This window comes from Chamaea fasciata, unplaced genomic scaffold (assembly GCF_029207755.1).
Source record: "Chamaea fasciata isolate MVZ Bird 193981 ecotype frontalis unplaced genomic scaffold, bChaFas1.0.hap1 SCAF_15, whole genome shotgun sequence".
Lineage (NCBI taxonomy): Eukaryota > Metazoa > Chordata > Aves > Passeriformes > Sylviidae > Chamaea > Chamaea fasciata.
This window is the reverse complement of record NW_027094100.1, coordinates 7,549,739-7,571,569: the sequence shown is the minus strand read 5'-3', so window position 1 is coordinate 7,571,569 and position 21,831 is coordinate 7,549,739. Positions and strand designations below refer to the sequence as shown.

The 21,831-nt window shown below is 46.6% G+C and overlaps 1 protein-coding gene across 1 annotated transcript in view; it reads right to left on the bottom strand.

The window, feature by feature from the left end:
• The window catches only part of SMAD5 (SMAD family member 5), a 57,962-nt gene extending 51,609 nt beyond the window's left edge, over positions 1-6,353 (bottom strand). The window contains exon 1 of the mRNA XM_066197354.1: positions 6,333-6,353. The gene's annotated coding sequence lies outside the window, so the exon portion shown is untranslated. The remainder of the gene's footprint in view (positions 1-6,332) is intronic.
• Between the last annotated feature and the right edge of the window lie 15,478 nt (positions 6,354-21,831).

Sequence of the window (21,831 nt, the reverse complement as noted above, 5' to 3'; positions counted from 1 at the left end):
TCACTGGGGATGAGACTGAAACCACAGACCTCATTGAACAGGCTGTGAGTGGGCAGCAGGAGCCAATGAACAAGAATGTTTTCACTTTTGATGCCCTTGAACCTGCACTGGTGAAGACAGTTACCCTGCAGAGCCAGTCCTTCTCCAAAGCAGCAAAACCAATTACTTCACTCAAGGGATGAATACGGTGAGGATTTTGCTGAGGTTTAGCCATGCTATTGAAAAAAAATTAAACCACTGTGTAATTCTTATATCTAAATATTTGTCAAATGGAAACTTGATTTTTTTTTCTGAACCTGATTTTGAAGTAACATTGTCATTTGCATTTGTGACATACCAGTATCACATTAATTTATAACAGGGGAAAGCACACTAATTATTTTACATCTCTGCTCAGAGCAGATTTACCTCTTGTAGTTTGCAGAGGGAAAAAAAAATCTTGTAACTGGTACTAACAGAAAATTTGGGCATAACTTTTTAACAATGTTTTATAGATCTGCTTTGTGGACAGGGCATTCCTGGAGACACTCCTTTCTCTCCGGGTGACTCGTTCCACTTTCCTCAGTACGGAGCTGAAGAAGAAATCAAGTTTTGATTTCCAGGCTGGGGTTTGCGTTGTTACAGCACGGCTATTTATACTCGCGGGAACAATGAGTGACCTTGGCCCGGCGGGAGCACTTGCTCAGCCCGTGCCTGCATTGTCCCGCAGCATTCCCACCCCGCTCCTGCGCTCCCTGCCCTCCCCGAACCTGCCAAGCCCTTGGGCGCGGGGTGGGGACATCACAGAAATCATAAACAAAGCCAGGCAAGCCGCAACCCTCAAGGCTCCACCGACTGCGTGTCCAAAGGCGGGGAGAGGTGATTCCTCCCTCCCACGGCCAGCAGGGATAAACTTCCCTGCTGACCTCTGTCATGGGATTGTTTCTTTGCTACCCACAGCTGCTTCTTGCAGTGCGAGCAAACCTCTCCCTGGTGGGTTTCTTCCTTTCTTCCCGGCAAACGAGCCAGGTGTCCCGGTTTTCCTCCCGGGTTGTTTTTGCACTAAGGAAACTGCAATTGCAGAGGGGCAGGGCGTACCCCGCCGCCTTCACCCTGCCCTGTGTGCCCTGCTCCCGGGGCAGCCCCTGTGCAGCCAGGGAGGGGGATGCTGCCGGCCCCCACCGCCCTCCGACACAGCCTGGGAGAACCTCGGAATGTCCCTGCGAGATCCCGGGAGAGCCTGGCAGGGCTCTTGGGCAGATCCCCGGCGCGTCTGCGAAAGCAGAGCCGCGATGTGCCATCCAGCCACGGCCAGCGAGCGGCTCAAGGACCCGGGAAGAAGGAAGGGGTGTCAGGAATCCTTCCCGGAGCAGCGTTTCCCCTCGCTTGCCGCGGGGTCAGATGGACGAACCCGCTGTGTCCAGCCCCGCCCGAGGGGAGCCCAGGGCCGCAGAGGCGTGGGCGCTGCTCCGGGCCGGCTGTGCAGCGCAGATCCCAGCAGAGGGACCTCTTGCTCAGGGCTGGGAGAACGGGCTCCGGCCGTCCCAGCGCCGGGAGAGACGGGACCCGGCCATCCCAGCGCCGGGAGCGCAGCCCTCACTTTGAGCCCAAGCTCAGATGAATATCTCTGGATACAACTGCCGAGACCCAGGACTGCAAAGCCCTGTTCTCACTTTCAAAGAAAAGACACGCGCTCCTTGTTCCAGCATCAGCTGCCACCAGTGCATGTGAGGTGGGAGGTGCAGGAGTGACAAGGTGCTTTTGGCCTCACAGCTTGGCAAAGCTGCTGAGGAGCCACCAGGTACCCACTGCAAGAGCACGGGGACTGAAACATGTCAGCAACTTCCACCCTTCCACACCCCTTCCAAATCAAACCTTGGTGAACAGGAGAAAGTTCTTTTTCAGGTGCCCATGAGACAAACCAAGATCCAATAACCAATCACTGGGAATCACATTCCTTTTCTGCCTCATGTAGAGCAGGACCTTGTATTCGCAGTTTAAATCCAAGGAGAGAGAGAGAACATTTCATCCCTCACCATAATGTTTGTGTAGGGATTTAATTCTGATTTTCAGATTTCCCAAGCAGAATGGAATTGAATCAGTACATTTTCATACAAGGGTTTAAGTAAATGGATTCCTCATCTCCCATAAATTCCTCATCTCCCTTTCTTGTGAGATCTTCCCATCTGCACCTTGGAGGAGAGATGGAACACCCAGTAATGCCCAAAACCAAGAAGCCAGATGCAATTAACCCCGCCTTGGGTAAACTGGAGGTTGAGTGGACCAAGGGGACATTATCAGAGTGTCTGTTTAAGGCTGCACAATTTCCTCCTCCCTCTCCTAACAGGACCCTCAGCTGGCAGGGTGCCCAGGGGCAGCAGGAGCCTCCTCCCATGGAAGCAGTCCTGAATCACAGCTGCTCTGGTGGGAGACTTTTTTTCTCTCTAGCAAGAATCTGAGCATAATTAAGCTCCCACAACAATTGGATTAGAGGTTAGATTGCCTCCCCAAATCCCCAGGAGAGCCTCAAGAACAAGGAGAGAATATGGAGCTGCAGTTTGTGCCAGCACACACCTGCAGCAAACCCCAGGCAGCCTCACCAACAGCACCCAGCAGGTCACATCACAGGGAATAACAGCAGCACCCACAGAAGCCACTGTCCCCCCTCTCCCCAGAGCCTGGGTTAGCTAAGGCAGCCTCAGAGCAGGAAGGCTGGGATGGGGTTTAATTGCAGACGGTATTTGCAGAAGAGGTCCAGGGGTGAGTAAACACACACAAACATTTATGAGCAGAAGTCTGGGATTAGGCCCAGTTTCCAGATGGCTTCCTTGGAAAGGCTCTGGCATTGCTGCTGTGTCACAGCGCAAGTGGTGCTATCAGGAATACCACTTCAAAACCTTTCTCTGGAAATGCTCGAAGCACAGAGGTTTCCTTCCAGACCCACATTCCCAGCACCACCTGGTGCCTCCATCCAAGCTGTATCTCCCAATCACATAACTAAATTTTACAGAATTTGGCTTTAAAAGCCTCTTCTGCCTCACATCATCACTGAAGAGATGGCTGGAAGTTTCAAATGTCCTTTCTGCTGTTGGAACATCCACCAGATGAGATTTTTTCTCACATCTGATGGCACCACAGTACAAACATGCTCTGAATGTACCCCAAATCAGATCAAAAAATTTTAACTATAAAAATAATTTTGCTGTGGAACAATTTTCAGTGGTGATAGGAATGGTAGTTCTAAATGGTACTTAAAAAAAGTTCTAATCACCCATATGCATGACTCCACCTGTTTAATAATAAACTTTGTACTGTTTAATAGTTGAGATGGCAAAACTCCAATCTCAAAATTGCCCCCAGCCTTCACAAACATCTTGTGATTGAATGATAAGGTCGAAAACAAGCAGCCTTTCCATGAGTGAGAAATAATGACTGCAAGCAAGAATCACCAGGGCCCTGCATTATGCTCAGATTAATTCTTGTATTGATGTTAAGGGGGTTTCCTTTCCTGATAGGATAATTTCCTTTAACTGCTGACCTTGGAAGGGAGCCATCCCTGTGCAGCTGGGCAGGGCTGCACTGTAGTGGTCATGGAGATGATATTTTTGGAGTGGGGGGGGGGCTGCTCCCAGCTCTCTGCTCCCCTAGTTTCATAGTGTGGTGTCAGGGGGAGTCATCCCACGAATTTCAGCAGTGGGAGCACAAACTGCTGCCTGGCAGAGGAGGAAAGCCCCCAAGCTCTCCCTTGGTTTGCTGCCCACACAGGGGGCTCTCTGAGGGGGCTGCTGCTCTGTGAACATAGCAGCCCCACGACAAATCCCGAATGTTCCACTAAAAAGCTTAGGTGCTCTTTAGTCTTAGTTTTCCCTTTTTGGGCAAAGAGTGTCTCCTCACCAATAGTGCCTGGTGTCCTCAAAACACCCTATCCTTTCCTGGCCCTTTGGTAGTTTAAAACCATTACCCTTTGTCCTAAAAAGGTCAATTTAATTAGATGTAAGGAAGATTTTTACAATGAGGGTGGTAAAACACTGGCATAGGTTCTCCAGACAGGTGGATGCCCCATCCCTGGAAACATTCCAGGTGAGATTGGATGAGGCTCGGAGCAGTTTGGTCTAAAAGGTGTCCAGGGTCATTATAGGGATGTTGGGCAAGATGACTTTTACAAGGTCCCTTCCAAGCCAAACCATCCTATGATTCTGTGACCCATCACTTGTTGCCTGTTCCACCCTTTTACCTTTCCTCCTTGGCACCCTCCAGGTCCCTTTCCAGCCCCACAGCTTTCACTCAATGGCACAGATGCTGTTTTGATGGGTGATTGAGCAAGATCTCCCTGAAGCAATCTCCAGGCAGCACCGCACCAACATCTGCTCCAAACCCTGTTTCCTCAGTGCCCCAGATGTGATTTCAGCACAAAGTCATGTTTCATCAGTAGCTGAGGCAGCGATGCTCTAAGAATTATGTGTCTGCCTCATCAGGCTGAGTGCTGCCCATTAGCACTCCACAGACTTGAAAGAAACAATTCAACAAAAACCGAAGAGCCGCAAAGGCGAAAATATTCCCTATGGCCAAGTTGAACTCCCACTGAATTGCCCGTAAGTGTTTCCACTGACTCCAGGGTGAATTCGCTCCAGGGCCAGTCCAGGAGGCAACCTATAAATCGATGATGTTTCTGTGTGAGTCAGCTATATGTAGAGGCAAATTTAGCTCCTTTCTCCACTACGTCTTTTGTCTTGTCCTTGCTGTTTATGTAAGGAGCTCTGTCCTCCTGTCACCTCAGCACTTTAATGACCAGACACTTGGCATCACACACAGGGTGGTGACCGTAGGCTGCAGAACATGAAGCATCACCTCCCAACTTTCTGCTTGAACCTGAATTTATTTCTTCCTTCATAGAATTGTAGAATTATTTTGGTTGGAAAATACATTTCAATTAATCAAGTCTAACCCAACACTGCCAAGTTCACCACTAAACCACATCCCCAAATGCCACATGTCTTTTAAATCTCTGCAGGGATGATGACTCTACCACTGCCCTGGCCAGGCTGTTCCAATGCTTGACAACACTTTCAGCCAAGATTTTCTCCCTAATATCCAATCTAATCCTCCCCTAGCACAACTTGACACCATTTCCTCTCATCCTGCCCCTTGTTACCTGGGAGAAGAGACCAACTCCCACCTGGCTACAACTTCCTTTCAGGGAGTTGTAAAGAGCAATAGGGTTCACCCTGATGTCATAATTTCCTTATGAGCATCACCTTCTACAATAAAAATGTGTTTCCTCCATTTTGAGGTAGCCCGTTGCCATGAAGAAGAAAGAGTTTCAGAAGACCACACTGGTTTGTACAGGTGTTTTGTTAGATGGCACCAGAACAAATGCTTGCCCAGGCTCAGGTACCAGGGAGCACACTCAGGAGCAGTGGGGCTCCCTGGCATCTCCAGCAGTGCTGTGGTTGTACCAGCTGCACTAGCTGCCAGCTAGCTATTGCATCCTCCCTCACTGATAACGTTGTCTAACCAACAATGTAAGAGCATGGAGTCTGGAAAAAGGTGTCTGGAAATCATGCTGGGAAATGGCTTTCAAAGTCACAACACAGCACTCAGGCATTACCTGAAATCTGATGAGCAGCAAGGGAACAGGGAAGGAGCTGCACCCCCAGCTTTGTAGATCCAGACACCAGAAATTACCCGATAAATTCTGTGGCTGGGGAGCTTCAAAATGTTTGAAAGAAATAAGCAGCCTTATCTGTTGAAAAGGTTTAAGCAAAGTGAGACCAAGACAGCTCTTCAAGAACACCCAGAAAAACAATCAAACATAGGCAGTTAATCCTTGTCTGCTTCCCCAAACTACCATTCAAGTCAATTTGAAGGAATTTAGAAGCACCTGATGTGTTTTGAGAGGGGATTGCTGAAGACACTGGCAGGGAGAAGTAATGTAGTAGAGAGAGAAGCCCTTGAGAAGTGATGAGACCTCCCTCAGACCATGTGTTCGAGGCAGAGGAAGAAAGAAAAGCTGTAATTACTCAAAGGAAACATTTCCAGAGCCAAGAATTATCCAATTAAAATAAAGGCAGATAAATACAGGATGAGCCTGAGGACAAGCAGCAACTCCATATTCCCAAACCGGCCCCCTATAAACAACATTTTGTGCCAGAAACTGGGCTTTCTGGAAAGACACAGACAACCCCCACTTTGAGGGATTCTTCTGGGCAAACAATCTGTGCCCTGAAAACACGATCATCTCATTTACCAACCTACATACTGCTGGCCTGTACCTCAAGCACATAACACCAAAGCCAAGGCTTTCACCAGCCACATCCCTCCCTCCACGAGGACTCATGACCTCAAAGACTCACAGATCCAATGAAGAATGGGATGTTGTCAGGGAATGGCCAGTGACACCTCTGGACAATGTGACAGGATCACATTCAAAGAGCAGAAGAAATGAAAAAGCTCCATCTCCTCAGCGGGTGTTTTTCCTGCAGGAGCCAGGATAGATGTGCTTGGCTGAAACATATCCCCTGTCCATTTGGACCTGCCCAAACTTCACTGACTGCATTGCATTTCTGCATTACTTGGCCTAGAATCCTGGAATTGTAAATGTTGGAAAAGACTTCCAAGATCACCAAGTCCAATCTTTGCCCTGATTGCCCTCTGCCCTCTAAACCATGTCACAAAGTGCCACGTCCTTTTGTTTCTTGAACTCTTCTAGGGATGGTGACTCTGCCATTCCACTTAACAGCATGATTGGCCAAGTGTAATCCCAGAAGGTGTTGAACTCCCACATTTTTCATAGGCTACAGCCAGGGGCTCAAGAGTAATGTCAGAGATAGTCAAAGCAACTTTTTCCAAGCTATGGAAACTGGGTGTGTAATGGCTGCTTCCTGTCACCTTCCTGGATCAGCTTCCCTACACACCTCAGTGTTTTTGTTCCACACCTCATTTCTTGGGGTTAGGAGTTAAATTGTCCTCACCTTGAAAGACGAGAGCTCAGATTTTCTCTGAGGAAGGAAAACATATTAAAACATAAATATTAATGTAATATTACCTCTAAAAGAATAGCTGAATGACAGTTCATTTTTTCACCTTAAATGTAATTTTCAGCTTTGAAAAAATCCATTAAATTAAATTAAATTAATTTATAGCAACAAAATTAGAATCTAGATAGCTAGAGAGATTTCCTTTCATTTACAATTCTTCCGCTTTTTTAATTGCTTGGCTCAAAAGCAAGCAGAGCTTTTCTTATCAGTCTTACATGCTTATTGTTAATTTTCTTCTATAAACGAAACTCCAGACATCTTCCTTGTAAAAGCATGCCAGAATTTACAGTGGCACCAAACTAAAGCAGTAATTCCTACAGAAACTAAGCAGATTTCATTATTGTCAACATGTTTTTCACATCATAGGAAAAAGTTGGACAATTCAAAGTCATATAAAAGGTGGGATCATTTTACTAGAGGAGAAGACTGGAGGATCCCAGTCCCTTGATATTTTAACAGTTCTAATTCCTCCCACAAGGCAGGGAACAGAACTATAGAAATACATAGAAACAAAATACTGGAACATTGTAAAATACTTTTAATTTCAGCAGAATTTGGACCAGCTGAGGTATGCAGAAATAACCTTATTTTGCATTTCTTTCAGCTCTTGGAGAAGATTTTGGCATCACTTTTAGCTGGAGAGACTATTGCTGGATGAAGCAGGTCTGCAAGGAGGTTTGCTAAACTGAAAAAAGCCAGAAGACCTTCAAGAGAGAAATCCATCCTGGAGGCCTATGTCTGAACTCATCTTTAATTCTCTATTCACCTTGTGCAACCCCAGGAATTCCAGGAGTGCTGGGAGATGTGGCATTTATCTTTACATCCTCTCAGCATCCAATTAATTTTATTTTTATTTTTAAGGAGGCCTCATTTGTCTCTCTCCCCTCACTTTCTCCTGCTATAACCTCTTGTTTGAAAGTTTAGGGACCATAAGGCAAATGGACAGTTCCTCAGTCTGTGTGGAAGATTACAGCAAAGACACAGCAAATGTCAAGAGTCCTTCTTTCTTTAACCCTGAAACACATTTGGAGAATCTGCAGGACAAAAAGCCCAAGAGATTATAGGAGACACTGAGTACACAGAGGAGAACACAGAAATAAGTCTTTTACCCTCACACAAGAACAGAAGCATTTTTAATCTGTGATCACTAATGGCAAGACAGACGAGTTCAAGAACAGCCTTTAAAGCTAAGAGCCCATTGTTAAAATGTGGAAGGATCCAGAGGAGAAACAGAAGCCCAAAATAAACCCCCCAAAACCTGAGGAGCCTCATACCTTTGGGCTGTTTTCCACAAGAAGAGACAGAGAGGGTGATGCCCAGAGACCTACATCTGTCCACACTGGAGCTCGGTTTCTCCCCCACAGTTTATGTACATGGTGCTGCTGAACTGGTGGCAGAGGAAGGATTTAAAGGATTTAAAAGAATACTTTTTCCATTTACTAGCCCACACCCAGGTTGTTCCACTTTTCAGTGGAGTAACAGAAAGTCCACCAAGCCCTGACACTGTTAAATAAATTGAAATAATCTTAATTACATGGTAACAGACACATATTTGTGCTGATGTTTAACAGATGATAAAGGAATTGAAACTTGAGATTTGCAGTTGATTTTTGAAGGATTTCTTGATGAGACTGTCAGTACTGACTCCAGAACAGTTCAGTCCCAGAGAGACTAAGGCTCCAATGTGCCTTAACATCACTACCAGTGATTGTTAGAAATGTTAAATCAGGAGCCAGCTGGTGGGTGCATGGCCCATGCCTGGCTCTCCATCTGCATCAGCATTCCAGATTGCATAGTGGAATAACACAACCACACAGAGAGCCACAGTCTTTGAAAACCACAGGGCCCAGCCAAAGACCTGAGCTCTTTGGTTGCAATAGAAACAAAATATTTTGTGAACAAAATCAGAGTTGAATGCTTTCTTCAAGACCTTGGGGTCACACTTAGAATTTAACATGTTGACTACAACCAAGGAAAAAAATGGTACATTGTAGAGCAATAGCCAGGAATCCTAGAGGGTTTGGAACCTCATGGCACTATCCTGGTTTTGACCGTGAATTACTATTCAAGTAGTGTGCCATCAATTTATTTTTTTAATTAAAAACTAGCCACATCTGAAGGGAGAGAACTGACAGCTCTTGGGTTGAGGCTCAGTGAAATCAGTCCTGATTTTAGCGGGCAAAGCAAAGGCACTTGTACTTACCATGAAACATTGGTTAATAATTGGTTCAAGTGAATCACAGCACAGTAGCATATCTAAAACAACTTTGTGGATGGTGAGTTGGCTGCAGAGGAAAACCTTGGATACAAAATATTGTAGACAGAATGAAAGACTAAAGCAGCAATAAATTTAAGGAAATGATTTCTGAAATCCCGAGACTGTCAATGTACGGTCTGAATATATTTAAATTGCTGTGCTTTTTCCACAACTGAAATACTTGACACGCTTGAAGGAACCCTATGTAAACAGGCAAATAACTTGCTTTTATTTTCTTCAACAAAACTGCCATTTTTCATGGCACTGGGCTGTGAGCATTGACACAGCAAGTTGTTTTCATTTTCAAAATGGAACAGAAAAGAGGAACAGGTAGTGTGAGAGACCATCCCAGGAAAACAACACAAAAATGTCCAAAACATCTGCCAAACAACCTTCTGCAACAGCTGCCTCCCCTGCCCTGCTTCTGTAGAAGAAACTTCAATGTCTGGAAAGATCAGCCAATGCAAAGGAATAGGCATTTCCAGTGAGAAATTCTGATTTCTTCACCTGTCTTTAAAATTTTCACTTTTGTGTGCAGCACCTCCCTGACCTCTTTTTCCAAGTGCTTCAAAAGAACGTTCATTCTCTTTCCATTAGCTGCTTACCCTTTGCCGGAGAGGGTTGCTTTGGAGAAACCAGCCAGAAGCTTATCCAAAAGGCTACAGTTTGGATGTGAATGCAAGAAGGGAATAGCTTTCAGTATTATTAAGACATTTTCCATTAAAATTTAGATGTCAAGTGAGTAATTCAGCATGTGGAAGGCTACTGCTGGGAAGAGATGTTCATGTGGTAGTTAATGAGCAAAGGTCGTCCAGCCCTTACAGCCTCTGGAACAGCCTGGCTTTTGGAGATGGGACAAGAGGAGCTTGCTCAAAATCTTATGGCCTCAGCCCAGGCTCTGCTAATGAGTCATTCTGATCTGGGAACGTTCCTTCAGCACAGCTGCCTTCAGATCTGAGCGCTGGCATGCATGGTTGAAGTCTTCAGAGACATGGGAGAGTCAGACACTGCTTCCAACATCCCCTCCAAAAACAGGGAGTTCAGATGCTCCAGGCTCCACTTACTGACCCTTCCTACTCAAGCAGTACAAGTGCTGAAAATGGACAAATCTTCTCTGTAAGTTCTTTTCTGCTGGAAAACACCCAGAGATGCAGAGCAGCAGATCAGCTTGAAGGAATCCACAGAACCCCAGAGGAGCCACCTGGGCAAGCCTGTTTGTGGCTCTCTTGAGGGAGAGGAATCCCAGACACTTTACTAGAGCCAGTTCTTTGCACCAGCAACAGAAGGGAGGCTGAGGACCTGCTCCTAAGCAGCAAGAGACACCTGGAGATCAGCATGACCTGTTTTAAGAAAGTTTTGCAGCTACAGAGCAGTTCTCAGCTGCCCTATGGCAGACCAAGGCGTATTCTACTAAGTGTGACTTAAATAGCTTTACCTTTATTCCCATGATTTGATGAATTCAGGAGTAGCAGGAAAAACTCCAAGTAGCTCCTCTATTCATCCAAACCTTCCATTTACTTCTGAAATTCCTTCTTTCCCTTCTCCCTTGGCCTCCCAGGGCCAATAACATTTTCATGCCATAAGCTGGAAACAATTAAGGCAGAGACAACAAAAAAACATCCTTTACAGATTAGTTCACGTACGTAATTGCATTAGCCTTTTCAGCAAACTGTGTTAAAGCCAAAAGGCTCCTGGCTTCAGTGGCTGCAGGAGGTTCCAATTATAGTCACCCTTGAACAAATAAAAACACAGGCTTGCTGCAAGTGACAGCAATTCTGCTCCTACAGTAATGGTGTGACACTGTTAGGCCGTATCTGACTGCCAGAGACAGGGATATCTATTCTCCAGAAACAAATTACTAGAACCAGAAGAATGTGGATGGAGTTTATAGTAAACATCAGTACACTACGACTTTAAACTAGTGGTAGGTTTTCTACATAAGGCTCATAAAATGCAAGGCATCTGTCTGTACAAAATGGTGATTGAGAAAAAAATCCTCATTAAAATCCGACAGATGAAACACAGAACAAATTCCAGAGTCTTTGCCAGACTGAGCCAGCAGCAATTGCAGCCACTGGAGAACAAGCCTTTGGAGATGTCTGCATCCCATCAGCACATGGTTACAGAAGGATGGGTGTTCATTCCCAAATCCATCTTGTGCCATGCTTTGAAAGGCCACACCGATGTGAACACGCACTTTCTACATCGATGGAGCTGCTGTAGGTAGCAGTGATATTACTGCATTATATACCGAAGTACACAGATTATGTGTCTATTTTCTTAAAGTTTATTGAAGTGGAGAAGCAGATTACCCAGGGAAGCTGTGGATGCCCCATCCCTGGAGGCATTCAAGGACAGGTTGGACAGGGCTGTGAGCAACCTGCTGTAGTGGAAGATGCCCAGGGGGATTGCAACCAGGTGATCTTTAAGATCTCTCCCAACACAAACCATTCTGTGGTTTACTGGTCTGACAGCAGCAGCCAAAACACTTTTAGGGCTCACCTGCAGCAGCATGGGGCTTGCACTGGGTGATCTTCAGAGGTCCCTTCCAACCCAAACTCTTCTGTCATCCTCCCAGCACCATGGGAGTAGGGAGAAGCCGAACCAGGAGCTGTCTCACACCCACACAAGGCAGGCAGGTGTCCAGGGCCATCACAGAAAGGGCTGTGAGCTGGTGCTGCACCATCGCACATTTAAATTCTGGACATGGCTGAAAACAGCAAGGGAAACAGAAGGTTTCCAGAAAGGTGTGGGCTGAAGGAGAGAACTCAAGGGTACATCTATGAATAGATCCCTGGTGGGTGAAGCTCTTTTAGAACATTAATACAAGTCTTTGCTTTTGGATCAGTGTGTGGCACATACAAGCCACCAAAGGGTGGGACTGTAAGGGGTGAGTCAGCCCAGCGAGACATATGTGCTCCAATCCATGGGGTGAACAAGCCCAGAATTGCTCAGAGGGTGGATGCCCAGGCTGCTGGTCACTGTGCTCTTGTCTCTGAGGCTGACATCGTGCTACAGCCTGAGCTGTGTGTTGTTGCATGCATGTGAGTAGGTTCAACCACAGGTCCCAATACAGCAGAGCCTCAGCCCTTCTGAAAGATCCAGTTTTAAGGGTCTAATGGAAATTTTAAAGTTATAGTCATTGCTTTTGTGGTGAAGAACCAGAAGCAGGCTGTAAAGGTAAATTTTAATGCATGGGAGGATTTAATCGAGCTATTCCACTGTTGCAGCCAGGAAGAGTCAAAACCTGCTTAAACCTGATGAGTTAATTCCCTGCATTGTGGAGCCAAGAACAGATGTGAACTTCCTCTACAGCAATTTCTGAGTGCTCAAGGGATGCCTCATGATGGCCCATAGAGCACTGGGTGACAGCTTAGGGCACATCCTCTCCTCCAAACTCCAGAAACCACCTGGAGCTCTGTGAGGAGCCAGCCAGATCAAGAACTGCCCGACATTAGTTCACTGCACTGCCTGAGTCCCCCCAGAGCCTTGTATGATCTCCTGGGTCTCTCAGTTGGGGGAAGGCACCAAGCTGCACCTGAGGGATGGGAGAGTTTCCTCTTGCCTAAATCCAGCCCAAAATACCAACCTCAGTTTCTCCAGTCCAAGTGTGAGCTATGCTGTGGTTGCCTCTATCTCTTACCAAAAGTCCCACCCAGGTTAGAACAAGAAAGCTTTCATTGTGCTGAAGTTTTACATTCAGTGAATCAACAATTCCCAGCAAAGAAGGATTTCACTGGAAAATTCCTAAACCAGATCTAATTTGCTCCTAAATGTAATAAAAATTCCAGAGCAGATCCTCAAGTGCTGAAGCTCCAGTGCCCGAGGCAAGGAGGAATGATGCCACCTCAGCAGTGACCTGGCACACAGTACTTTGGCCAGCTGTTTTCCTTTTGCTCTTTAGGGACTTCCCAGCTTACCTTAAATAACCCAATTTGCAGTGGGCAGCTGCAGTTAGATCTGTAACTCGCTCCTTTTTCCCCAGTCTTGCTGTTGCAGCTGTTGTGGTGATCTCTTGCTCTGAGCTGTCTGTAATCCTCTGTTTGGCTGTGGCTGGTGCAGACCAACGTGCTCATGATTCAGTGTTTGCCTTGGTCTGCAGTGAGTCAGCTTTGCCTTCCAGGACATGGCATTCTCCCATGTGGTGTCCTCCACAAAACCCCACAAAAGAGACTCCTGGCATTGCTCTGTTCCTGCCATTCCCTATGAATCCCATGGAGTCTGGGAGAAGAATGTCAGAATAGGACTTTTTATGTTAATGTATGTTAATGTTTATGTACTTATTTATGTTAAAACAGAATTACAAAAAATGGGTAGGAATCAGGTAATGCCCATCCAAAGTAATGGGCACAGACTGAGAAGTAACTACAGCCCAAAGCCATAGAGCACCTTGTTCTGGGAAGAGTAAAGTTCTTTCTAAACCAGGTTCTTATTTAGAACCTAGTGGTAGGTAGCCAGAGTTTTCCCATCAGTTATGCAGAAAATGGATTTAATTGCTGGCCTTTCCAAACTGGAATCGTAAATAGAGGTCCTTGTCACAGCCATGGCATCCGACCACAGCTCAGTTGCTTTGTCTTGCATCTGCATGTTTGGGATGCTGCTGAATCCCTGTGGCCACAGGAAGACACTGAGCATGGAGAATCTAAACAGGAGTCACAGGACAGCAGACAGAGGAGAGCTGAGGCTGTTCCAACAGCGCTGATGCACAGTGGCACAGAGCCAGCCTCAGGTCTCTGTTTCCGTTTTCGTAGGCAAGATCCTCATCAAGGCTTTGACCAAGCCTTGGGTAAAGCCATTAGGAAGGGTTATGAAAAGCCATACCTGGAGGGAAGGCACGTGGGGAAGAGCAGCCAGCTGAGTACCCCAGACTGACGCTCTTGGATCTGTAGGAGTGCAGCAAAGACCTCAGGGATGTACAACTCATCCGAGGGCAGGGAAATGCCTTGACTGCTTTTTCAAGCCTCACTTGGTGACACTTGGGGCTCCTGGTTTCTTTGGGGGCTCCTAATGCTTAACTCCCAGTTAACTACTGCTTTACTCCCAGTTAAGTATTAACTGGGAATGAGACAAAACATTTCCCTTTGTGAAGAGATGCTCCTCCTGACTGCCTACACATCTGCAGAGGCTCAAAGTCACATTTCTTCTGCACTGTCTGGTTTGAATTAGACTCAGGAACTTGTTCCAAATGCCAAAACATAGAGAACTCGTGACTCATGCTCTGTCATGCCTATCCTGGCCTTGAGGAGCCTGGTCCCTCCTGTCAGGGAGGGAAAGGAAAACCCAGTGATACTTTAAAAGGTATGGCAGGAGGGTGCTGCAGATACTGGGAGCTGCTGAGGAATCTGTACATCATGTGTGTACTCAGCCAAGGTTTGCGAGCAGAAATCAAGTCCCTGCTGCAGGTGATTTAAGGTCTAAGATGGATACATTCCACAACAGGACAAACACTCTTCTGAACAATTCCTGAGGGAAAAGTCACTCAGGCATGACAGACTTGGAAAACCTGTGCACTGAGAGAGATGCAGCATTCAAGGGAGCTTGGGGATTGACTCTGTGGTGACAAAGAACTAGCAGGGTATCCTGTTAAAAAATCTTTATGGTGGTAAGATCCAAAGGTCCCCACTTTTCCAGCTGATGAAAAATTCCACTTTGTTTTCTACATATCTGAAGTGACAGCATGAAAAAGTAATGGCAATGGGCTGTTTTCTGTCACACATAAGCAAAGAACAAACAGGATTTCTGCCAGTACTACTTGCCTTCAAAGATGGAGACTGAGCCCTTCCTTTGGCCCCATGTGCATTCTCCCAGGGTGATTGGGTACCAAGAGACAAAGACCAAACCTAAAAGCTGAAAGGAAAGTGGGATTTTCGAGATGAAACTCCTGCAGTTTTCCCATGTCCTGAATTTCTGGATAGTGAGCTGGCAATGTAGCACACCACAATCCCAAGGAAGCTGGCATGGGCCTCTGAGCACCTTCAGTGTCTCTGACTGCTCAGCCAGTGATGCTCCCTTGCACCCCACAGCAGGCTGAGACCCTCCTTTATCTCAGTTTCACAGTAAACTCAACTACTGCCCACCTGGGTGCTTTATTTCCCACCCAGAATTAAAACAGATCCATTCAAGTAGAAAAGCTATGAATAAATTTGCTGCTCCTACTCCACACTTTAAACTGCAATAAAGGCTTCCTGAGATCTTACTACTAGCAGTCTCTAAAATTTACAAGAATTCTCAAAACTTCATTTTATTGAACAACCTTTTTGCCTCTTAAGATGGATTCTGCTCATCAGAACCCACCCAGAGGGTGCAATGCCATTCAATCTATGCACTCTACAGCTCACCATGCACCACTGACCTGCTTCAAAGGAAATTAACTCACAAAGAGAAAGTGGATAAGGATTTGCTACCAACAGCCAGAAGTTAAAACCAAACAAATTCTCAGCATCAGAGAGCTCTTCTCTTTCCACTAAGGTACTATAGTGAACAGAATTTAATTGAAAAACAGAGAGATGAAAAACATCTGTATATGGAGGTAATAGTGGGGATGGTAGCAACTGAGTTATTTTGATAATTTATTCTTCAAAAGACTCAAAGTTTTTGATCTGCACCTCATTTTGAAGGTGCTTGAAGAATACAGTTTCAGATTTTATACGCACACTGAGGACCTTTGCTTTATTCTATCTCCATTTCAATATAATTGACAAGGAAATGAGATGAATCAGTTTCTAAAAGCCCAATGATGCTTTTTGCCTGAAGTTGTGTTTAATGAAATCATGAATGTCAGAAGTTGTTTAAAACAGCTAATTCCACAAAGATTTATTGCTACATTTTTTCCATGTTTTAGTGCTCAAAAAAAATCTTTCAATACCAAGTACTGAATGAGCAGGAATAAGAAAGTCCTAGAAAATAACTTGAGGGGAGAGGGAGGGGGGAAAGAGGAGCAAGTCCAAAACATGAAGTGCACGATAAAACAGGGCTCTATTCCCTCAGGTGGCCGCTGCCCCCACCAGCCTGATCCCTGGCCCATTGGTTTTAAGTTGTGTATTCTTTTTTTTTTTTTCCCCTTGAAATTACATTAACCATGTCTGTGTTGAGATATAACCTAATTTTCTTCTTTAAAGCCACCTCCTATATCACTGTGCAGGCACACTGCTTATATGCAGATAAAAAAAAATGGCCTGGCTGAAAGAACCAAGACTTCAAGAAATCATGAACTTCCCTCAGGATATGGAACACTGGAAGCCTGTTGCTATTTAGATTTTTTTTTTTTTTTTTTTAAATACTGATCTTAGCTACAGTTTACTTTCCCCACTTAGAAACGTGGAAAAGTTTGTTCAGCTTAAAATTTCCTGTTTGGCATCAGCAGCCGCTGGCTATAATATTTATAAATATTTCAGCAGACATTTCTAGGGAAATCTGGTTACAATTAAGCAGTGAGTGATGGGGCTGTGCAGTCCCTCACTCCCAGGCAGGATGGAGGTGACCCCTGGGAGGAGAGGGGCTGCTGCTGGGTGAGCTGTGTGTGCTGCAAGGAGAGTGTTAGCAGCCAGCAGCACAACTTCAGGGGGTCTGTTTTCAAACAGCAAAGCGAAATCACCTGCCTGTGGCATCCAAATATAGTAGCTGGAGAGGAACATTTGGTCAGCAGGCCTGGGACCACCTACTCTGAGAATTGCTCTCTGTGCTTCCCCCACCCCCCAGTGCCCTCAGGCATCCCCAGGCTGTGCAGTGCAGAAACTTCTCCAAGCAAAGCAACCCTCCCAGGCTGTCAGCTCCTTACACCCCAGTGTGTGCCATCCCCTCCCTGGGTACACCAACCTCAGCTTGCCCCCGATTTTCATTAATACGAGCTAAAGATCAGCAAGAGTGAAGGGCAGAAGGAAGAGCCCAGATGAAGACAAGCCTTTGATTTCCCAGGCGGGTCTGCCCACAGCTTTCTGAGGCATCCACCTCTGCAGACCCAAAGGCAGGTCACCGCCCCTCAGGCAGCCACCACCTCACTTCAGGGCTTCCCAGGGCAAATTTCTCCTCATCCTTTTTAAATAGCCTCCAGTATGATCTGGTCTGGTCCTTAACGAAATAAAGCCTCCAAACATCTCAACATCTCCGTGGACTCAAAGATTTTTGTGCAATGGATGCAGGTCATGCTGCATGGACATACTTTCCACCCTGAGTGGCCCATCGCTCTGTGCGGGGCAGAGGAGAGGGAGAACGTGGCTCCCCAGTGAGCCAGCTCACTCTGGGCAGTCAGGAAACACAATAAACAGTCAGGCAGTGGTGCTGCCTCAGAAAACACTACCCTGAAAGAGCAGCTGCCCTTTTTACTGCTAAGGTGCTGAGCAAGGGAGAGATGACTCAGAGGAGTGGCCGGTGGGGAGGACACGTGTGCCAGTGAGTTGCTTTCCCCTCTGCTCTGGTTGTTGCCTCCCTGATGCTGCACCTGCACTGTGTAAAGCCAGGGCACCCAGAGTCTGTCCACTGTGCCCCAGGGACACCAGTCATATAGCCAGGGGCAGCTGCAGCCTCATGGCAAGCAGGTTTCCCATGTCCAAGCCCAGGCATTTAGGTATGAATGAGCTTCATTCCTGCCCTGTCTGCACTCCTGGCAGAGGGCACCTCCCAAATCTGCACCAGGAGCTCTACAGCACAGGAAATGGTCCAAGCCATCCTACTGTAGCTCACAGTTCAGTGCTGGTCCTGCTCAGTGTCCCATCTTTTGGGTCCTTAACTCGAAGCCTCTGTAGCTTCAGAAAACTTTAGAGCACAGGTCATTTTATTCCCGTTTACCTAGTTTATTTCAGAGGTAACACCAGCAGGAATGTAAGGTAGAGGCAGCCCAGAAGAAGAAAGTCCATAAAATAATTCTGCAGTAAAAAAACTTTTATGGGAGAAGTGACTTTCAGTTCCTCATTTGCTGGTTTTACGTAAAAAGAGGCAAAATATGCTGAGCAAATACAAGGCAGAGTGGCACAGCCTCACCCCCAGCCTGTTTCCGCTGCTACGCAACAGCACCACCAACTCCTTAAAGAGCAGCATTTCCTGAGCCTCAAGTGCTCGCAGATGGTGCTGTCCTGGAGCACTTTCTGCTGATGTTCCTCAGTTCCCCTTGCCTTGCGTGACTACTCTGCAGCCTGGCTTTGTTTACTCCACTTTTTCCTGCTCTTTAGTTACGAGCCACGGAGGGGAACCGGCCACTTGTGTGGCTGTGATCCCTCACTGGTGCCAGCGCACGTCCGCGGGGCAGGGGTGGGGTGTGTCACTGCCACTCACAGGAGCCACCATTGCAAAATCGGACCCCTTCAGCTTCGAGAATCACAGAATAGCACAGTGGTTTGGGTTGGAAAGGACCTTAAAGATCATCTAGTTCCAAACCCCCTGCTATGGGCAGGAACTCAGTAGGCCACGATGGATCTGGGACAAGGCTGTCAGTATTTCTGTCCGAGAACTCTGTGTTCTGGATGATGAGAAGGGTGATGATCTGTTGCCTGGTTGTGAGTAGGCCCAGGTTTAGCAAGGCTTGGTCCAGTCACACATCCTGAACTTTGAGATGCCAGCTCCCAGCTGGAAGCCACATCACCACGAGTGTGTGTGGTGCTCAAACACATTGGTAGGGGAACACACACTTGTGCTGAGCACGGGATTAGGATGCCTACAGTTTACAGCAAATGGATGTATCTTCAGGTCACTGTTATAAAACCAGCCTTAATTATAATTTCATGACTGTTGTCATGGTCATCATGATACTTGATCTTCCTTCAGAGCAATCCTCTGGCTCCTCCCTTGTGGAGGTTGGTAACTTCCCAAGTGCTACGTGTACAAAGGTAATATTGTACTACTTGGGGGTTACCTGGGATTTCCACCAAAAGGTTCCTAACAAAGGTCAGTTATCTCAATTGAAAACTTAAAAACAAAGGTAGAAAGCTAGAAGACTACACAGCAACACTGGTAGAAATCCTGAAATCCAGGAATTTATACTGCTGCCTCTGCACAATTTAACAAATGCCCTGAGACGGCCTCTGGCTTCTGCACAATTATTTTCCAAACAGGAGATCTTGATTCTTCTCCCAGAAGTAGCAATTAAAATAGAATGAGTTTTGCATTTGCCAGCTAATAGGGCTTGATGCACAAGCTGCATGTAAAAGAAATGTGTGACTTCCAAAGTCAGATGACGTCCCCCTGGAAATGCTGAACAGAGAAAGAACAGACAAGTCAAAAGCCAGAGGCAGCCAAGCCCTCTGAAAAGCTGCAGAAAAGTCAAGGGTAAGTGTAGCAGGACAGATGTGCATGGGTCAGCCCATGGCAATTCTGTCAAGAGCCTTTCAGTATCATAAATGGCATCATCCAGCAAACCAAGCCTTCCTGTCACCTTCCTTTCCAGGAGGTGAAAACAAACCCTTAGAATCTTCTCCCTTAGCAGGGGATGCCTTCACCTGGCAGAGTACATGGCTCACCAGACACTGCTACCCTCTGCTCCTGCACCGTCTTCTAAGAAAACTGCCAAGCTTTTGCAAAGGGGTAATAAAAACCTTACAGAACAGTAAGGGATAATCTGTTGTTGGAAAGATAGTCCCCCCAAATATTTTTCTTAGGAGAATTTACAGGTTTCTGAAAAATCTCTCAAATGTGTCTCCAAAAACGACTCAAAAGAAAAACAAAATAATGCATGAGTTGCCTGAGCCACAGCTGAATGCCTCTGATCCCAGCTGCTCCTTTGAGCCTGTCTTTCATCAGCACTGCTATTACCATTGGTTTTTCTCTTTGCTCCTCCTGGGACACCAGCTAACAGTGCAGCAACTTTCCAATAAATCACATGTAGAAGCAGGAATTTCCCTACAGCAGAAGAGCAGGAGTACAGTTTTCCAGGGACGGCCTGTGGGTGGCTTCCCCCGTGGGGTCGTGCTCCTGCAGCACATCTGGCTCTGCTGCCTTGGCTTCCCTCAAGCCTCTGCCTGGCCTTTGACACAGGGGAATTTAGCCTTCCCACTGCCCCCACACCGAGGCACAGGGAGCTGTCTCTGCCCACCCTGCAGCCCTCCCAGCCTGGCTCCCCCACCTTGGGGTAAGGCAGCTCCAAACCTCCCTCACTAGCCAAGCCCAGGATCCCCGTGGCACTGGAGGAACACGTGTTTTCCACTACAGCCCTGCATGTGAGATCTCCCCCGGGACAAAACTCAGCGCTGCTTTTCCTCTTGCCTTAAATATTTTTTGCAGAAGGCTGCCAGATAGTAAAAGAATTTTCTAGAAGAAAAGCACCTCTTGTTCATATCTCAAGATGTAAATGAGCGAAAACCACAACATGAAGCTTCCCAAAACACAGCATTTTGCAGTCAACATTTGCTTTTCCAGCCCTTCAGAGGCACCACTTTCTGTTCACTGCTCCAACCCTGGAGAGCACTGGGGCTCTGCTGGCACAGGAGTGACCCGCGAGCAGCAGCCCAGCCTTGATGGCATCATTTCGGGACACAGAGCACACACTTAAAAGCTGGATTTTTCCTAAATGGTTTTCTGCATGCATTTCATTACATTGCTTAACTGGAACTGCTGCAAATGAAGGAATCATTATTCTAAAAAAAAAAACCAAGAGAGGCTGCACATCCCTGCATATTTTCAATAGAAAAACACTCTTGACTTGTAAGGAGGGAAAAGCAAGATTCTCCTCCAGGAGACTCTCTTTGGTCTCACTTTACTGTTTTTGCCCTAGTCCTGAAGGGAGTTCCCGTGGAGCACAGACAGGGTCCAAGGTCAGGGTGACGTTCAACCACACACTGGGTTTGATGTGGAAATACTCTGACAACACTGAGAAACCAAAACCCCCTGGTGCAATGTGGCTCTGTGCTGAACACCCCAGTGCTGTTTGTCACTGGAGGCCAATCCTAAATGCTGCTCATCCCAAGGCCGCCCCGACCCTCACTCAGCAGTTTCTGAACTGGGCTTTGCTTCTTCCCTTCCCTGGTGGTGTTGTCTGAAGACTCCTGCAGCTCTGGGGTGGGATGGGTACACAGGGGGCTTCCAACCCCTCCATCCCACCGCAGCCCTTGGCTGGGACATCCCTCAGGCTCCCACACCCAGCTGGGCCCATGGGAGCTCTCTGCCCCTTGGCCAGCACTTCCCCAGGGAAGTTATGTTTTGCCTCAGCACCAGCAACTTCCTTCTTCCTTTCACTTCCACCTTTTATCATATTTAAAAAAATATTAAAAATATTTCTTTAGAAAATGACAGATAAGTTTTTATTCCCATCATCTCAGCACTCCTTATTTCCCCATCTTTCAGCTGCTCTCCTCTTGCTTCATCCCCAGGCACCCCTTGAAGGCTGAAGCTTTAAGACCTCGCTCCCCTAGGTGGAATGATTGGCAGCACTCACCCTCATATCACGGGACAAGGCACAGTGACAAATCCATGAGGAAAAATATCCCCAAAGGGTCACTAAATCAAAGCAAGGGATACAGTCCATCCTGATCACTCAGACAGCTCAGCCACTGATCAAACCCATCTGCGTGTCCCTCCCTGAACAGAGGGGTGAGAAATCAATTTGGAGCAGGGAAAGGGAGGGCATGAAGAACT